General features: G+C 38.3%; 1 protein-coding gene and 1 long non-coding RNA gene across 6 annotated transcripts in view; one reads left to right on the plus strand and one right to left on the minus strand.

Moving 5' to 3' along the window:
- Positions 1 to 1,087, plus strand: part of LOC125164673 (uncharacterized) — a 43,519-nt gene extending 42,432 nt beyond the window's left edge. Inside the window, exon 4 of the long non-coding RNA XR_007151853.1 lies at positions 754 to 1,087. This is a non-coding gene — a long non-coding RNA (uncharacterized LOC125164673). The remainder of the gene's footprint in view (positions 1 to 753) is intronic.
- The window catches only part of TEX15 (testis expressed 15, meiosis and synapsis associated), a 101,544-nt gene extending 92,066 nt beyond the window's left edge, over positions 1 to 9,478 (minus strand). For 4 of the 5 annotated variants that reach the window (XM_047857518.1, XM_047857516.1, XM_047857517.1 and 1 more), the window contains exon 1: positions 8,465 to 8,532. The gene's annotated coding sequence lies outside the window, so the exon portion shown is untranslated. Of the gene's footprint in view, positions 1 to 8,464; positions 8,533 to 9,415 lie in introns of those variants that run through there. The other variant, XM_047857514.1, reaches the window with a different exon arrangement.
- Between the last annotated feature and the right edge of the window lie 10,650 nt (positions 9,479 to 20,128).

Raw genomic sequence — 20,128 nt, forward strand, 5'->3', positions numbered from 1 at the left:
TCCATGGTTTTGTGGTGACTCAGAAGTCCTAATTTTGTTTTGATGTCCTATAGTGTATGAACGGATTTTTCTAAAAATTTGGGGGCAGGCTCTCCCTTCAGTCCCAAGGAGGATCCTGTATCTATTTAATTATACACAGTCAAATGAGAGTAAAGTTAAAAGTAATTTATATGCTTTAAAGACTATCCCAAGACTCTAGGCTATGGGAAAGCGTACTCCTAGTCCAGCTGCTTTTCATCAGGGGAATAATTAAATTTAAGGGGCCCCCAAGGGTTAGGACTCCCCTGCTTCCTTTCCCTTTGGAGTCCAGGAGCTTTGGTAAAAATAGATCAGGTTCCACAAAGAGGCCATGGTCATCCTGGCCACAGAGAAAGGTGAGAAAACAAGTCAACTCTTCATTAACTCAATCCTCCAGTCCTAGCTCTTCCTTCAACCTTCTCAAATGCCCAAATTCTAACAGGCTTAACCAAAAAGAAACACTCTACCATGAAGTAAACTAGCAAAGGATACTTTACAACCTATTTTACATGGAAAAAAAACCTGGATTACCTACACTCCTCCTATATATCAACCTTGCTTTATAATTTATAGGTGAACATAATGAGAGATTGTTACTACTTAGTGAGCCCAATTAATAAATACAAAGAATGCCTTCCTCTAAGTTACTGTATTGAAAACGAGTGAAAAGCAAATGAAACAGCAGGAAAGTTACCCCCTTGCCAGCCTAAAGCCACTTCTTTCCTCCCTATGCAGATATAAACAGAGAGATGATTGCCTGACCAAAGTTCTGGAAAGCAGATGTGTTGCTCGAAGGGTACAAAATGTGGATGTGTATTGTGCTACCAGGCTGTCAAAGATGAAGAGATCAATCAATAGAACCCAAACTGAGTGCATTCTCTGTGTGGCAGAAGAAAATTACATACAAAAGGAGTTAGGGAATTGTTGTAAAAGCACAGGAATGAGATTAGTAGCTAATCTATTATAGCTATGAGACTTTTAAAAACATATTAGGGAAATACAAAGGCATAATCAGATGACTAAAGATAATGACATACAATTTTCAAGGGAGTTAAACACATGAAACTCTTGGAAGAGAAAAAATAATAATAAAGAGCTCCTTATTTAATCCTTGTAGAAGACTTATCAGTTATTTTCCCCAATAACAAAGTAATCTCTAAAATTGGTCTTACCTAAAAACCCACACAATTCATTTTTATTAATATAGGTATACAGGTAATAGATGAAGCATCGTTTGATAAATTTCTAACTAGGACTGAACCAACAATGAGTCAACTTTTCCTCTTGCATTGGATTGTTTTCTAGTTAAAAACCAACAGTATTCCTCAGATAGCCCTTCAAAGTCAATGAATGGTGTACTGAATCATTCTTGCTATTCAAGGTGTTGTTTTCATTTTAAAACATTAAGCTATCTTTCTGTGTTGGTCCAAAAAATTCAACATCTTGTATGGAAAATACAGCCATCAATTATTAGTTACCTATTCTGGTCTGCTGAACCTAAAAAAATGCAAGGTTGAGGCCAGAAAGATAAAGCAAAAAAAAATTTTTTATGTTATTTATTTTTGAGAGAGAGACAGAGAGAGACAGAGAGAGAGAGAGAGAGAGAGAGAGAAAGCAGGGGAAGGACAGAGAGAGAGGCAGACATAGAAACCAAAGTAGGCTCTAGGCTGTCAGCACAGAGCCTGATGCGGGGCTGGAACCCATGAACTGTGAGATCATGACCTGAGCTGAAGTCAGACGCTTAACTGACTGAGCCACCCAAGCGCCCCAAAGTAAAAATTTTTTTAATGTTGGTTTATTTTGAGAGAGCATGTGTGGGCATGTGAGGGGCAGAGAGAGAGGGGGAGAGAGAATCACAAGCAGGTTCTGCACTGTCAGTGCAGTGCCTGATGCAGTGCTCTGTCCCATGAATAGTGAAATCATGACCTGAGCCAAAATCAAGAGCCAACGCTCAACTGACTGAGCTACCCAGGTGTCCCAAAAGATAACTATTTAATATTGGATCATGTATATCTGTAAAGGAGTCATACCCAGAAAACACTAATATGCAATTATAATTCTTAAATAAATATATCTAATTATATATCCTTCTGATAGAAGAGGCATGATGTTCATTTTAAAATTAATTTTTTTCCATATTTAAGTTTAAATTTGAGAAGCTAACAACTAACAATAATAATATGCACCCTTATCCTATCAAGAATGGATTTCAATATAATTTGTCTATTTCTAACATCATTTTAAGAGTCATTTTAAATTAACTCATTTTAAGAGTCTACCTGACTGTAGTAACAAGACTTCTCAAAAATTCTGTAGAAGCCATGTCTGAAATACTAAAATAAACCTGGTGAGGATTACACCAAGTAGACAGACTGGAGAATTCCAATAAACCTGTAGGCAAAATTTGAGTATTATCGAGTCTCCAGAAGAAAACTAACCAGAACACCCTATGCAAGGAAATGAATTTACATCATTTTTCTTGGCTTTTCTGATGCTAGTCTTCTGTTAGACTAAAAATTTTAGTCCCATTTTTAAATAGTCTACAAATATGAGGTGAACAAAACAGACCAATTTGCCATTAGCTCTCTTCAGACTAAGAAAATCTGCAGCAAATAATTTTCCTTAAAAATTTTAGCGTGGGGCGCCTGGGTGGCGCAGTCGGTTAAGCGTCCGACTTCAGCCAGGTCACGATCTCGCGGTCCATGAGTTCGAGCCCCGCGTCGGGCTCTGGGCTGATGGCTCAGAACCTGGAGCCTGTTTCCGATTCTGTGTCTCCCTCTCTCTCTGCCCCTCCCCCGTTCATGCTCTATCTCTCTCTGTCCCAAAAAATAATAAATAAACGTTGAAAAAAAAATTAAAAAAAAAAAATTTTAGCGTAAGTAATTTAGATAAATTGTTGGTTTTTTGCAAAAAAAAATTTTTTAAAGTAGGCTCCATGCCGGTGTGGGGCTTGAACTCATGACCCTGAGATCAAGAGTTTCATGCTCTACCTACTGAGCCAGCCAGGTGCCCCCAGATAAATTATTTTTAAAGGAAAATTATTTGATTCATTCATGACTTAGATCAGAGATAAATAGTTCTGGTGGCAGTATGGTAAAGCCAGATCACCTAGTTTCAAATCCTGTTCTGCCCTTACTAACTATGCAACTTTGGACCAGTTACCTAATCTCTCTGTGCCTCAATTTCTTCATATATTAAAAATAGGAAAATTAACAAATATCTACTCAAGTTAATTCAGTTGATCAATACTCCCCTGCTGTATGAGTAACTAAATTAATATATGCAATATATACAACTGACTTACAGAACAAAGCACTATTCAGTGTTGGTTATTATTATTAGTATGTGTTTGATCACATAATGAGATAAAATTTTTAAATTCTTACAGTTTAATGTTAATCATCTAACATTCATCCTCTCTTTTTCTAAATTTTTTTTTCAACGTTTATTTATTTTTTTGGGGACAGAGAGAGACAGAGCATGAACGGGGGAGGTACAGAGAGAAAGGGAGACACAGAATCGGAAACAGGCTCCAGGCTCTGAGCCATCAGCCCAGAGCCTGACGCGGGGCTCGAACTCATGGACCGCGAGATCGTGACCTGGCTGAAGTCAGACGCTCAACCGACTGCGCCACCCAGGCACCCCCATCCTCTCTTTTTCAAATATTCATATGATTTACTGACCTGTGAAGCCCTATTCTCTTTTTAGCTTTAAGAGAGAACAAAACTAGGGGTGCCTGGGTAGCTCAGTCGGTTGAGCGTCCGACTCCTGATTTAGGTTCAGGTCATGATCTCACAGTTCATGGGATTGAGCCCCATGTCCAGCTCTGCACTGACTGTGCAGAGCCTGCTTGGGATTCTCTCTCTCGAACTCTCTCTGCCCCTACCCTAATTGTGCTCTCTCTCAAAGTAAATAAACTTTAAAAAATCCTTGAAAAAAAGGAGAACAAAAATATATAAAGTGCATGTATTTGTATGGGCTAAATATCTCAGATAGGCAGGCACATAATAAACTTGGAAAAACTAAAATACTAGGTTTAATTGACTGAAACGGGCTTTAAAGACAACTGCAAATATAAAAGGCTGGGTTTTTGAGAGAGAAAGATGGATTTGTGAAACTTTTCTTTAAAAATTTGCCCTTTTGCTCTTTGAAGTTGCTTCTTATTCCTTGACTATTTCATTATACACAATATACCCCACAGAGTATAAAGGATGTATAAACCTGGAGACTGTTGTACTGGGCAGGGTGAGTCAGAGACAGAGGAATGCCATGTGGTTTCACTCATATTTACAATTTAGTAGACAGAACAAATGAGCAAGGGGAGGGGGGAGAGAGGGAGCAGACCAAGAGGCAGACTCTTGTCTGTGGAGAGGAAACTGGTGGTTGTGTGGGGGGTGGAGTGGGTGATAGGGATTCGGGAGGTGCACTTGTTCTGATGGGCACAGGGTGTTGTGTGGAGGTGTTGAATCGCTATATTGCACACCTGAAAATGGTGTTGCACTGTGTGTTAGCTAACTGAAATTTGAAGAGAAACTTAAAATGGCGCACCTGGGTGGCTCAGATCCTGATCTCACAGTTTGTGGGTTCAAGCCCCACATCGGGCTCTGTGCTGACAGCTTAGAGCCTGGAGCCTGCTTTGGGTTCTGTGTCTCCTTCCTTCTCTGCCCCTCCCCTGCTTGTGCTCTCTCTCTCAAAAATAAATAAACATTAAAAAAATTTTTTAAGGAAACTTAAAAAAAAGAAAGCATAAATCCAAGGTCAAAGGGCTTACAGACTTTCCTGACCACCATTATGATATGTAATTCTACTAGCAAAGAATTTGATTTTATAAAAGCTTAGTCCCTTTTGAATTTGTTCTTTTATTTATTTTTTATTTTATTTGAGAGAGAGAGAGAGAGAGAGAGAGAGAGAGAGAATGAATCCCAAGGAGGCTCCACACTCAGCACAGACCATGACCCTGGGATGATGACCTGAGTAGAAATCAAGAGTTGGACACTCAACTGACTGAACCACCCAGGTGCCCCAGGATTTGTTCTTTTATACTAATAGTACAAAATTATGGCAATGTTTTCATCTACAGATATTAGGAAATATTTGTTCATGTCTTCCTTCATTTCATTTTTTGCTCATAGTTTCTGCTAAGACCTGTCATTAAAATGCTTACATGAACTTGAAATGTCCCTCTAAAAGCTTTACTTGTAAGCCACAGAGTATAGAACACTGGCTTATCAAAAAAGAGGCCACTACAAGGTGCAATAACTATAGACTAACGAAAGCAGCAAAGGACTGGCAGTCAAAACCTAGGTCTGAATCCCAGTTCTGCTAATATCCAGCTATTACGCTTTATAAACTGGGAACATGTTCCTGTACAACTACTTCAAGTTTATTATTGCTAAATTTGTTTTGGGGGGAGAGAGGCTCACATCTTTTAGAGTCTGATGAAGCTATATATTTTCCTCAGCAAAAATTATCACAATCCACACATTTTTTTTGCAAACAATCAGGGGCTTCAAGTAATTACCAAAGTCCATGTGTCCTAAATTAAGAACCTCTAGACAAAAGGATTACAATGGTTTCTGCTGATTTAATATACAAAAATGCCATTTACTCATTCCCCTCCTTTTCTCTCACTCACACCACACTTTGCAGTTTTGCTGTTCAACCTATAAACACAGCAGTGCTAACAAGCTTATGCTTATAAAAGTGAAAAAGAAATTAAGTTTTACCTTCACTGGCAAAAAGTAAGTATGCCCCCCAACTCGAGGTGTGTGCGCCAGCTTCAGATTGTATCCTGAGAAGCTAGACACTCAAGTCAGTGATTTTCTCTCTTGCGACATTGTCCTCCATATCCTCAAGTTGAGTTACAGTAGGTTAAACTGGTCAGAAACACTTAAAAATCAAAATGGCTTTATATATGTAGGGTCTAATAAGCACTACCAAAGCCATCCAATATGAAAATAATGTTCTGATAAGGATTTAATTGTTCACATATATCCACAGCCATACTAATGACAGCAGCAGCTGCAGCTTTGCCAAAGTCTCAGCTGTGGTAATTAAAGACAGACTCCCAGGAGCAACTAACTATTGTTAGTTTCACAGGGCAGTAATTACAAAAGCTTTGCATTATGTGGATTATACATTCCAAGGATATAGAGTTGCTACCAGACTTCAGAGACTATCTTAAACAGGCAAAATTGCTCATTAAAGCAATCATCAAATTTACTCTATTAATGAGTTTAAAATTCTCTTAAGTTTGGGGGGAGGAGCCGAGATGGTGGAACAGCATGGAAGTTTTTTTGTGGGTCTCGGGTCCGTGAAATACAGCCAGACAAACACTAAACCATCCTGCACACTTAGAAAACTGATCTGAGGATTAACAGAACAATCTGCACAACCTGAACCACAGAATTCAGCAGAAAGAGAAAAAATTCATTTTTATTTTCATTTATTAAAAATATTTTTCTTTAATTTTTTTCTACTATATTTTTTACTTTTGTGTAAATTTTCAAAAATTCTCTTAAGTTTGTTCAGTTTACTATGCATCTTTACTTCACCTTGTAAAATAGAGCTATTTTTAAAAAGTTATTTTTTGACAATCTAAGCCTACCTCTGGACTAACTTCATATAACTGAAAGTATCACAAAGTAAAAACAAACCAGCCTAGAATATCACTTATAAACACACAAAAAATCAATGAATAAAACACTGGTATTCTGGAAATATTTTTTAAACCAAAAAGAGTTCCTTTTTGATAAAAGTACGTAACAAATATGAATGGAAAAAGGTAAGGGTTAAAGGAAAATTAATCCCAACTGTGCAACACATTTAGGGTTTGCAGTTAATCAGATTCCATCACATCTAATGGGATAACAAGCAGGCACTTCATATTCCTTAAAGCATTCTTCTTCAAAGCAAAGACATTTACAAATAAATAAAAAATAGGAACATAGCAAAAGCTGACCAAAGCAACACATTTACCAAAAATCAGAATTGCCGATTTTCTAAAATTAATCTTCAGGTATTGTAAAAACGGTGATTGTTATCCCTAATTTAAAAATTTTGTAATCCAGGTAAACTATATCATGTTTAAGTATAATAAAAAATAACTCTATAACTTAAAAGTGCCTTAGTAGCTGGTGTACTGAGAGAAAAAGTAATCCTTAAGTCACTTGCAATTGAGTACAAGTACCATTATAATATATTTTATTAACAAAAGTAGTCATTATATTTTACTGGTTGTAGGAAGCATTTTAAAAATGTAAACATAATTGATATATAACATTTATAAGCTTCGGGTGTGCAACATAATGATTTCATATTTATATACTGCAAAATGATAAAACCTTTTAATGTAGTAAACTATAAAAATAAAATAAGGCTGAAATACACACTAAAATTATCACTAGTGTTAAATTTCCAGAAAATTTAAATAAAACTTATCATGCTTATTTTTCCTGTTGATTAACAACTAACCTCTAAAGATAATTGCAATTTTCCCCTAGTCATACGAATTCTTCAATAATTTTTTAAGTTTTATTTATTTATTAAAAGTAATCTCTCTACACCCAACGTGAGGCTCACACTCATGACCCTGAGATCAAGAGTTAGATGCTCTTTTGATTGAACCAGCCAGGCGCCCCAAATTCTTCAATAAATTTTTAAAAAGAAAATACGCATAGGTTTTCAAGACATTTAGGCACGGTCTCCAAAATTTTGACATCTTTATGATTAGACTCAGATTTTAAAATATCTGGGGAATAAGATAAAGACAGTTTTCTATGTGTGTGTTTAAATTAGAAGCTTTTAAGAAAATGAGCAATGACAAAGCACTGAAAATACCTATAAATACTGATTTCAGTCCTCCAGTTCCCTTGGCCTCTTCTGTTAAAATGTCCTCCTTTCCAATGAACACTGACATATTTTGAATGAAGTCTAAAACCTTTTTAGATTACCTAATATATTTTCTAAAATGTGAATTCAATGACACTTTTCTTAAAGCTTGTACCATTTCTATTGGTATCTCCACACATACACACTTGGCACATAATTGACAAAAAAAAAAACAAATTCAAAAACGTAAATAAGCGAATTACAATTTTGTGTCACTTCCACTTTATATTTTGAAATAGTCCCACACTCATCTGTCACCCCAAAAGGCAAGCATTGCACTTACGTGTTGGGGTGCTTTACATTGCACTTGGAGCCCACAATTTTTAAAACTTGAGGAGCACTGGAACTGTCCAGTGCACTGGAAAAGCCCAGGAACTGTCGACCTTTCCACTTTCTGTACCATCCTTACTAAACTGCTTTCCACACAGCCACCAGGGCGGCCGTGTACCCCAAACCGAGCATTCCAAATAAATTCAACCCCAGAGCGGAAACGATGGAAACTGCCTTAAAAGACTGGAGTAGGAATGGGCTTAGGCAGTGGCTCATACTAAACTACCTGAGGTCAGGAGGCTTTTTCTGCACCCACGCCAGGGTGGGACCCGAAAAGTTTCAGTACGTTCAAAGAACTGAACCAAGAAGTCAAGAATGATCAAAGCGAAGCAGTCACGCAAAACCTCCACTCAGCCCTTACAACGGCCAAAGCGCCTCGGACACGCGGCGGCCGCCTCCCCGGGCGCGAAGGTCCGCCCGCCCGCCAGCCGGATCTGCCGTCGGGGGATGCTCACCTCGGGCTCACCCTGCACGCCCGCCTCCCGAGCCGCCCTCGCCACCCCGAGCTCCACGGGCTCCTGCAGCGAGACAGCGGGCGGCCAGCGCCGGCGGGCATCGTCCGAGCGCGCGGGCTCTGCTCCGCCGCGATGCGGCGCGCGGACGCCCTGGGTGGCCCGGGCGGCTCAGCGCCTCGCGACTTCGCGAGAGCAGCCGTCACCCGGGCGGCGTTCCCCGCCTCCAAGCTCGGGAGTCGCTGGGTTGTGCGTGGGTGCCAAGTTGCGGCGGGAGAGGGCGGCAACCCCCATCCCCGCCCTCCCGGATCCTGAAGCCCCGCCGCGGTCCCGCCCCGCCCCCAGGGAAACCGCTAGGAGGCTAATCCAACCCTGGCGCCTGGCCCCGTGCGAGGCACACAGCATTCGCACTGCTCCCTTCGACCTTGTGGCAACTGAGAATCAAGAGGTCGGGGATCCGTCCAAACTGTAGGGTTTCCCCTCCCGGTTACCGGTACCTGAATCTCCGTGGTGTCGGGATACCTCTGCACGGGGGCGAAGGACGCGCGAGCGTGGGAAGTAGCTCATCCAAGGGAAGCTAATATTTAGCCAGTAACCAGGCCGGCGGAGGCCCACCTTTGGGCTCAAGTTAAGAATCCCTGAACTTGATGATGATTAACATGCTTTCCCTAATTCACCAAGAACCTTGCCAGCTTCTAAAGGTCGCCACCACATTCCCCACAAACCTTATGCAGCTTTCTTTGTCCAGTCAGTTCCTCAGAACCAAAATCTTCAGAGCCAAACAAAACTCCTGGCACTTGCTTCCCAAGAAACTTCAGGAACAAGCGGTGCTCCCAGGCACGTGCGCACGCGGAGGCGTCCGTGCGCGGAGGCGGTCGCTTCTGCACGTGCGCATTGGGTGGAGCAAGAGGTCCTGTTGAGGAAGGCCTGAAGAGCCAGGGGAGGGAGGACTGGGTGGACGTGGACTTTGTAGACTAGTTCGATGTCCCAACGTGAAACGTGTGCTCAGTGCATACTCCGTTTGCACATGATAGGCTCTCAACAAACGTGTGTTGAATGACTATGTGAATGTAATATGTTTGCTACTGGCATCCTTTTGACTCAGATGGAGAGCTGGGTTTTCTTCCATAAACTGAAGAGAATGGGCCTTGCTTAAGTAAGCCTCCAGGTATCCTCAGCTCTACTGAAACAGCCATTCTGCTACAATTTTTGTTCACTTTATAATTTAAAATTTTTGGAAGGACTTTATATATGTTCCACAGGTAATGGCCAGCTGCCTTTAGCTAGGACTTGAGCCTGGAGGTAGCAAACACATCACAAGTTTGGAGGATCTAAATTATCTCTTTGTAGCATGGCCTCTTAACAGTCTTGATTCAAGGGTTATGTAGATCATAGAATACAGGTACTCCAGTAGAGGAACTTGGATTTAGTTTTGCAGTCCATGCTTGAAGCATCCTGCACGTTCATGGGTAAAGATATTGGGACAAGGAACCCAAATGGTACAACATTTCATTTCCCAATAGCCACTTAATTTAAGGCAAATTTTAAATGTATTTTGAAACTGGAATGTAGCGTGTCATGAGATAGATATTTTTTTTAAAGAAATCAATATACAGCAAGGTTTTTGTTCCTTGGATTGAAGGTCTTACCTTAAATTGAAAGGGGAGTTTCAGGGATCTGTGAATACACTAAAGTGATATGAAAATGAAAATGTTTAATTTCAGTTTAGTGAGAAAAGGTTCTGTATTTTTATCAGATTCTCAGATGTGTGACACTCCCCAAAGTGGTAAGAACTGCTTTATGTTTATGTGCCTATAAAACATTGGTATTTCAAGAGATTATTTTAAGTTCCAGTTTTGCTCCATTTGTGAAATAAAATTTTATTGCTCTTTTTATACTCTATTTTGACAATAAACAAAAGTTCATAATTGACTTACTTCTCATTTTCTCCTTCATTGACCCTTATCCTTACGTTTGTTTTTATTTTTTTAAGTAATGTCTACACACAAGGAGGGGCTCAAACTCATGGCCCTGAGATCAGGCGTTGCAAGTTCTACTGACTGAGCCAGCCAGGTGTCTCCCTTATCCTTCCTTTTACACTTAAGAGTTAAGGTACCCAGCAATTGTACTCCTAGGAATTTGCACCCAAGGACATGTGTAAGAATTTCATACCAACACTATTCATAATAGCCAAATATTGGAAACAACCCAAATATCTATCAAATCAAACAGTGGCATATTCATCCACCTTTCATTAGCAGCATCCATCATTTCATTAACAGCAGTGAAAACAATAAACTACAGTTAGATGCAACAACATGAATGAAATACACAATGGTAAGGGAAGGAGGTCAGTCAGAAAATAATACATATTGTGTGTTGCCATTTATATACAGGCCAAAAATAGGCAAAACTAAACTCATTCTAGGGATGCATATTTACATGGTTAAAGTATACAGAAAAGCAAAAAAAGTGTTTCCCAAGAAAGTGTGCTGCAGGATTACAGGTGATTTTTATTTTCTTTTTTGTGCTTTTCTGTAACTTCCAAATTTCTTACAATGGACATTTGTCATTAGTAGGGAAGAAAATAGGTGTTATTTTTTAAAGTTGAAGTATAGTTGACATGTATTAGCTTCCAGTGTACAACATACTGATTTGCCAATTTTATGCGTTATGAAATGCTCACCACAGTAAGCATAGTTACCATCCGTCACCATTCAAAGTTATTATAATATTATTGACTACATATCCTGTGCTATACTTTTCATTCTTGTGATTTATTTTATAACCAGAAGTTTATACCTCTTAATCAACTTCAACTATTTAGCCTCTCCCCCCACTTCCCTCCCCTCTGGCAACCACTACTTTGTTCTCTGTGTAGAAAGGTCAAAAGTAAAATGCCATGATGAAACTGAATAGAAGAATTATCTTGTGAGCAACTCTATATAATGATACCAAACCTACAACATCAATTTCTATTCTATTCCCATTTTTGTTTCCTTTTTGAAATTCTGAAGAAAAAAATCTACCATTTATTTGCCATTATCTAGAAAATTGATTTCTATTTTATTTCGTATCATTTTCTTAGATACACCTGTACTTCATTTACTGTTAACTTCTTAGTTTGGTTAGTTTATTTTCATCTTTTGCATATGAAGAAAACATTTTTAAGACTATGAGTCTGCCTTTAAGGTCATACATTGGCTTCATCCTATGGCTTTCTATATTTGGTATTTCCATTATTATTTTCTAAAGAATATGTATTTACATTTTTAATTTCCTCTTCATGACAAGAGTTATTTTAGAAAAGCCTTTTTATTTTTTTATTTTTTATTTATTTTTGAGACAGAGAGAGACAGAGCATGAACGGGGGAGGGGCAGAGAGAGAGGGAGACACAGAATCGGAAGCAGGCTCTAGGCTCTGAGCCATCAGCCCAGAGCCCGACGCGGGGCTCGAACTCATGAACTGCGAGATCGTGACCTGAGCTGAAGTCGGATACTTAACCGACTGAGCCACCCAGGTGCCCCAAGCCTTTTTAATTTCTAAGTGATTTAGATGTTGTTTTTTTCTATTCTTATTTCCCAATTTAATTACAATACAATCAGAAAATGTGATCTGTGCAATTTTGCTTTGGGGAATTTATTGGGGGGGGGTTATGTAGCCTAAAATGTGTGATATTAATAAAGTTTCTATTGTTATTTTCTACAGTGCATAAAATGTAGCATACACATATTATATCTGTCTTACTACTCACATTAGTCAGACTGTCAAAATTGTTATTTTTTTAATCTACTTAATGTTTGTCTTTTAAACTTTCCAAGAAATCAGAGAATCGTGCACCCAGAGAAATATGTTTCAATCAATTTCTCCTTAAATTTATGGCTGTTTTTTCCTCATATTTGTAGAACTATATTATTTGGTACATAAAGCTTTATGAGGATTATATTTTCATGTATATTAGATCTTTTATCAATATAGGATGAATCTCTTTATAACATTTTTAAGTTTTTCTTTTCATTTTTAAATTATTTATTTATTTTTTTAATTTACATCCAAGTAAGCATATAGTGCAACAATGATTTCAGGAGAGATTCCTTAATGCCCCTTACCCATTTAGCCCATCCCCCTTCCCACAACCCCTCCGGCAACCCTCTGTTTGTTCTCTATATTTGAGAGTCTCTTATGTTTTATCCCCCTCCCTGTTTTTATATTCTTTTTGCTTCCCTTCCCTTATATTCATCTCTTTGGTATCTTCAATTCTTCATATGAGTGAAATCATATGATATTTGTCTTTCTCTGATTTCACTTAGCATAATACACTCTAGTTCTATCCACGTTGTTGCAAATGGCAACATTTCATTATTTTTAACTGCCGAGTAATATTCCATTGTGTGTGTGTGTGTGTGTGTGTGTGTGTGTGTGTGTGTGTGTGTATACCACATCTTATTTATCCATTCACCCGTTGATAGACATTTGGGCTCTTTCCATACTTTGGCTCTTGTCAATAGCACTGCTATAAACACTGGGGTGCATGTGCCCCTTCAAATCAGCACATCTGTATCCCTTGCATAAATACCTAGTAGTGCAATTGTTGGGTCATAGGGTAGTTCTATTTTTAATTTTTTGAAGAACCTCCATACTGTTTTCCAGAGTGTCTGGCACCAGTTTGCATTCCACCAGCAGTGCAAAAGGGTTCTTCTTTCTCCACATCCTCACCAACATCTGTTGTTGCCTGAGTTGTTCATGTTAGCCATTCTGACAGGTGTGAGGTAGTATCTCATGGTGGTTTTGATTTGTATTTCCCTGATGATGAGTGATGTGAAGCATTTTTTCATGTGTTGGTTGGCCATCCGGATATCTTCTTTAGAGAAGTGTCTATTCACGTCTTTTGCCCATTTCTTCACTGGATTATTTGTTTTTGGGTGTTGAGTTTGATAAGTTCTTTATAGATTTTGGATACTAACCCTTTATCTGATATATCTTCTCCCATTCCATCAGTTGCTTTTTAGTTTTGCTGATTGTTTCCTTCTCTGTGCAGAAGATTTTTTATTTTGATGGGGTCCCAATAGTTCATTTTTGCTTTGGTTTCCTTTGCCTCTGGAGACGTGTTGAGTAAGAAGTTGCTGAGGCCGAGGTCAGAGAGGTTTTTGCCTGCTTCCTCCTCGAGGCTTTTGATGGTTTCCTATCTTTCATCCATTTTGAGTTTATTTTTGTGTATGGTGTAAGAAAGTGGTCCAGGTTCATTTTTCTGCATGTCGCTGTCCAGTTTTCCCAGCACCATTTGCTGAAGAGACTATCTTTATTCCATTGGATACTCTTTCCTGCTTTGTCAAAGATTAGTTGGCCATATATTTGTGGGTTCATTTCTGGGTTCTCTCTTCTGTTCCATTGACCTGAGTGTCTGTTTCTGTGCCAGTACCATACTGTCTTGATGATTACAGCTTTGTAATACAGCTTGAAGTCTGGGATTGTGACGCCTCCAGCTTTGGTTTTCTTTTCAAGATTGCTTTAGCTATTCGGGGTCTTTTCTGGTTCCATACAAATTTTAGGATTGTATGTTCTAGCTCTGTGAAGAATGTTGATATTACTTTGATAGATTGCTTAAGTTTTTTTTTTTTTTTTTTCAAAAATTGTTTTTTCAACGTTTATTTACTTTTGGGACAGAGAGAGACAGAGCATGAACGGGGGAGGGGCGGAGAGAGAGGGAGACACAGAATCGGAAACAGGCTCCAGGCTCTGAGCCATCAGCCCAGAGCCCGACGCGGGGCTCGAACTCACGGACCGCGAGATCGTGACCTGGCTGAAGTCGGACGCTTAACCGACTGCGCCACCCAGGCGCCCCGATAGATTGCTTAAGTTTTTAATTCAAGTTAGTTAACAAACAGTATCATATTTTTTAAGTTTATTTTATTCATTTGGAGAGGAAGGGAGGGGCAGAGAGAGAAGGAGAGAGAGAATCCCAAGCAGGGATTTGTGTCTATTTGTCTTTTGGCAAATGTGTAAATATATATGTAAAATAGATTCCTAACGTTAAAATTGTATCAAAGCATTAAAAAATAAATAAAAGAGGGGTGCCTGGATGGCACAGTCAGTTATGCATCTGACTCTTGGTTTCAGCTCAGGTCATGATCTCACAGTTTTGTGAGTTGGAGTCCTGCATCCGGCTCTGTGCAGGCAGCATGGAGCCTGCTTAGGATTCTCTTTCTCTTCCTCTCTCTGCCCCTCCATCATTCATGCACAATAAATAAATAAATAAATAGTAGTGCAAACCCTTTACAGGTATAACTGACATTAGTCATCTCATTTTATACTACTTTTCATGCATCTTTGCTGTTTCTTTTATTTCATATCTTTTGATACATGGACTATATTTTCTTTTGTTTTCCTCTAGTTTTTTGGCAGGTATAAATACCTTTGTTAACTAAGCAATAATAAAACCTATACTCTTTAATGAAACAGTATCAAAAGAAACAGTACCTATTGATTTCCTTAATCATTAGTTAAGGAGGTTAACATAATTTTCATACCAGTTGTTGATATCACCTGGCATTTTAGACCCAGAGTTTATTTGTTAATTAATTTATTATATTTTTCATTTTCAATAATTATTGCTTTCTTCTGTTTTTAATTATAGTTAAAACTGTTATCCAGAATTAATTCTGTATTTTTACATCTTTCAAATTGTTTGGATATTGGTCTTTTAAAACTTAATTTTGCCTGGTAATTGATGGACCCTTTTGCCTGCGGACTGGCTTTCCTGCAATTAGCAATTTTCTTTTTCTTTTTTTTTTTAATTTTTTTTTTCAACGTTTATTTATTTTTGGGACAGAGAGAGACAGAGCATGAACGGGGGAGGGGCAGAGAGAGAGGGAGACACAGAATCGGAAACAGGCTCCAGGCTCCGAGCCATCAGCCCAGAGCCTGACGCGGGGCTCGAACTCACGGACCGCGAGATCATGACCTGGCTGAAGTCGGACGCTTAACCGACTGCGCCACCCAGGCGCCCCAGCAATTTTCTTTTTCTATAACAGCATTCATTATAGCATACGTAATGTAACAGTTGTTCTTCCTGCTTCTTCAGGAAAACAGATATGCAAATTTTTTTGTTCTTTGTCCTTCATTTTTGTTAGCTTCCTGTTTATCATTTTTCCTTTGTCCCTTTTTTCTGTAATCTGTGAGATCTTTTCAAGTTTGTTCTACTTGTCATGAATTCAGTTTTTGTTTTATTTTTTTTTAATTTTCTATTTTGAATCAAAAAAATTTTAATGTATTTATTTTTGAGAGAGAGAGAGAGAGAGAGAGAGAGAGAGAGATGAGGGGAGGGGCAGAGACAGAGGGAGACACAGAATCCAAAGCAGGCTCCAGGCTCTGAGCTGTCAGCACACAGCACGATGTGGGGCTCCAACTCATGAACCGTGAGATCATGACCTGAGCTGAAGTCGGACACTTGACCAACTGAGCCACCCAGGCGCACCTTGAATTTTTTATTTTGAAAAGCCGTTTCAAAATTCAGAAATATCTCAAGAACACATGAACTTCTATGTATATTCACCTGGATTCACCAATTATTAACATTTTGATAGATTTGCTTTAATAGGATATCTATCCTTGAATCCATTATCCCCTCTTTCTCTCTCAGTATGTATCATATGTTATTTTTACTATTGCTGAGACACGTGAGAACAATTACATATGTCATGACTTATCTTTCAGCTTCTATCTGCTCAAAGCGAGGAATTTTTCTTATATAACACATAGTCCAGTGATTAAATTTAGAGAATTGAACCTTGTTACAATACTATTATCTTACAGTATAGCCCATATTCAAAATCCATCATTTATTCCACTCATGCTTAAATACAGGAGCCGATCGGTAACCACATATTACATTTAGTTGTGGTGCCTCTTTGGTTTCCTTAAACCTAGAACTCTTCTCAACTCTGCTTTGTATTTCATGACTTTGATATTTTTGAAGAGTGTAGGCCAGTTGTTTTGCAGTGTGTCTCTCAACCTGGGTTTGCTATAATTAGAATCAGGTTATTCATTTTTGGCGGGAACACCACATGCATGATGTTGGTCCTTCTCAATTTATCACACCAGGAAGAACATTATTCCCATTTGTCCTGTTAACTGGTAATTTTAACTTTGATCACTCAAGGTAGTGTCCACCAGATTTCTCCACTATAAAGTTACTTTTTCACTTTACAATTAATATGTGATTTGTTAGGAAATATCTTGAGACTGTGTATATTTGCTGTTCCCACCAAACTTTCACTGAATAATTTTAATATCCATTGATTTTTTTTTGTCTGATCAATTTTTATGGTGATTTTCCCAAAGCAAGGATTTTTCTAACTCTGCCATTCTGCACCTAATTCAGTTTCTGTTTCTACCTACTTCCTTTTTATCACTGTCTATTGACTTATAATCTCATCTTTCATCCCTGGGCTTGTCTATATTTTCTGAGTTTTCCAGGTACAAAGAAGATGTTTTCTAAAATTATATCTGTTTCTTCTATCAGTTTTTCTTTTAAATACACGCACTCCCTTTGAATCTAAAATCTGACTTGTACCTCCTCCTTCCATATTACACGATCTTTCCTTGGGCTCCATATAGGAACCCTCAGCTATTTCATTTGTAGAAGAATTTCCCCCTCCTTCTACCTATTGACTGTTGCCTTCTGACTTGGACTAAAATCCATAATTCTCATATCCTCTCAAACACCATGCTTTATCTACAAAAGCGAGACTATTCCTGTTTGTTTTGTTAACTACTGTGTCTTCAGACACTATACAGAGAGTAAATGTTCCATTAATATTTATCAAATGAATGAATGGTTTCAATGTATGCATTTGGCGTCCTTGAGGATTGCTTTTATGCCCAGAAAAGATTACTCTAGGGTTCCTTGCTTTTGTAAAATTATTGTGCTATTTATTAAGGTTACACATTTTAAAATTTGTTTCTTCCTTAAGCTTTTAAATCCACCTTGCAAATCCTATTATTTGATTTATAAATGTATTAAGCTCTAATAATTACTTTCAAAGGCACTTGCTAAATATTTGGTCCCATTTATAAACTTAGATAATTGAACTTATTTTTTGAATTGCACTTATAAATTTAATGAAGTCAGTGCTCTTTTTCTATGTATTAGTTGTCCAACGAACAAACTTTCCTAAGTATTGAATAATTTTTATAATGCAAAAAAATTAAGCATAAATATAGTGATTCTTGAGATTTTTTTTCATGGTTCCAATACTGTAGGCTTAAAATTTAACCTTAAAATTATAGCCTATATAGATTATTTTAGCTATACAATTTCAACTAAACTCCTAAGATTACTCAGACATATTAAAAAGCCAAAATTTTCTTAAATACTTTTATACTTAATTCTAAATCTTTTGGTTTTGAAAGATGCTTACCTGCAAAAGAAACAACGATACAAGTATGTTCTATGTAATCTCCGTCTGAAATTCAAACTGTGTGTGTTTTTATCTGTCATCCTCACTCCTAAGGTAAAAATTACAGAATGTCTTGCATAATTTTGTCAGATGAGGTCTAAAACAGGGGTCATACTAGATAATAAACTAAAGTGGAGTATAAATAGTATTTTCTCTATTATCTGATAGTATTTATGTCTACCACTATTATAGTACAATCACTGATTTTCTTAGAGTCGCCCCCAACTTTCCATGAGCGATTTGAGGGAAGGTACTGTTTTCCCCATATCTATATCCCTGAAACTCAACACAATATTTAAGAAAGTCATATTTGTTAAATGTTAGTAAATGAATTCCAGTTTCAATGAACTTGGGCAAATTGTCATTCCATCCAGTAGAGGGCAGCTATGCACACAGTACTGTACAGAGCGATCCCTGCATCAGGACTGAGGAAACCAGCCTCTGTACTTGAAAAATTCTATACTTCCCACTCTCTAATTATAGCAGTGCCGTCACTCCAGCACTCCCACCCCACCCTAGGGCTTGTGCCCATACACTCAGAATCAAGGTCAGTCAGTCTAAGAGAAAGACTCACACATCCTGCACAATTTTTCTTGTTCTATTGAAAAATCTCAATCAAAATCTTAATCTGTCTTTTCTTTAGAAATGCAGAACTCTCAGGGCGCCTGGGTGCTAAGCTGGCTCATGATCTCACACTCTGTGAGTCTGAGCCCCTCACCGGGCTCTGTGCTGACAGCTCAGAGCCTGGAGCCTGCTTCCGATTCTGTGTCTCCCTCTCTGCCCCTCCCCCGCTCACGCTCTGTCTCTCAAAAATAAATAAATGTTAAAAAGAAATTAGAAATGCAGAACTCTTTTACCTGAAAACATTTGGGGGAAAAAATCCACATAGGCAATCTTTTCTTTTTAAACAATAGTACTTGGGTATATTTATGCAGAATTCTAGATATTGTAGGTATTGTCATCACCCTTTATTACATTAATATAACCTTTAAAGAAATTATTTCCATATGATTTTTTGGTTCATATCATAAACTAAACTGCCTATTAGGGAAAAAAATAGAAGCGATCATGGTCATAGTGTATTCTATTTCTATTATAGCTTTATATAGTATGTGGGGGGGGGGGGATGATTTCTCTTGTTTTTCCAACAAGAAAAGATATACCCACTGAGATGCACCAATTTTATGACGTTAAAAAATGTAGTATTCTGGTGGGATTGGAACTCTGCAAAGTTCTGTGCAGAACACAAGTAAATAGTTAACATGTTATCTCACTCACCACAGCTATTCTATGAAATAGGCAGGGGCAGGGTTAGCACAAAGCCAGTGAAATATAAATTTCAGGGGGTGCCTGGGTGGCTCAGACAGTCAAGTGTTGGGATCTTGATTTCAGCTCAGGTCGTGATTTCACTATTCCTGAGTTGAAGCCCTATGTCAGACTGCACTGACAGTGTGGAGCCTGCTTGGGATCCTCTCTCTTCCTCTCTATCTGCCCCTCTCCTACTTGCTCTCTCTCTCTCTCAAAACTAAATAAACTTAAAAAAAAAAAAGAAATGTAAGTTTCAAGATTCTCATTTGCCTGACCCCTCCCAAGATCCTGAAAGAGGCTGCAGCAGTGTCTTTGCATGGCTGTATGTTTTGGTTAAAATTTATAAAATATATTTTAATGGCAATTGGTTAAGACCATGGATTCAACTTCATTTCCCTCTTCCACTTCCCTTCTCCTTTAGGGTGGTGTTCAAAGGGCTGTGGGCAATTTTAGGATGTGACTGTGAGCATCTTGAATTGGGGATACATTTAATTTGAATTTGTGTCATAAATTTTTGTATTTAACAGCCATTTCTGTGTCTAGTGTATATGCTGAGAAGTTGCATCATGATTTAAATGTTTCCAGGGTGCATGGGTGGCTCAGTCAGTTGAGCATCTGACTTTGGCTCAGGTCATGATCCCACAGTTCATGGGCTGCATCAGGCTCTGTGC

The sequence above is a fragment of the Prionailurus viverrinus genome, chromosome B1 (assembly GCF_022837055.1).
Source record: "Prionailurus viverrinus isolate Anna chromosome B1, UM_Priviv_1.0, whole genome shotgun sequence".
Classification (NCBI taxonomy): Eukaryota; Metazoa; Chordata; class Mammalia; order Carnivora; family Felidae; genus Prionailurus; species Prionailurus viverrinus.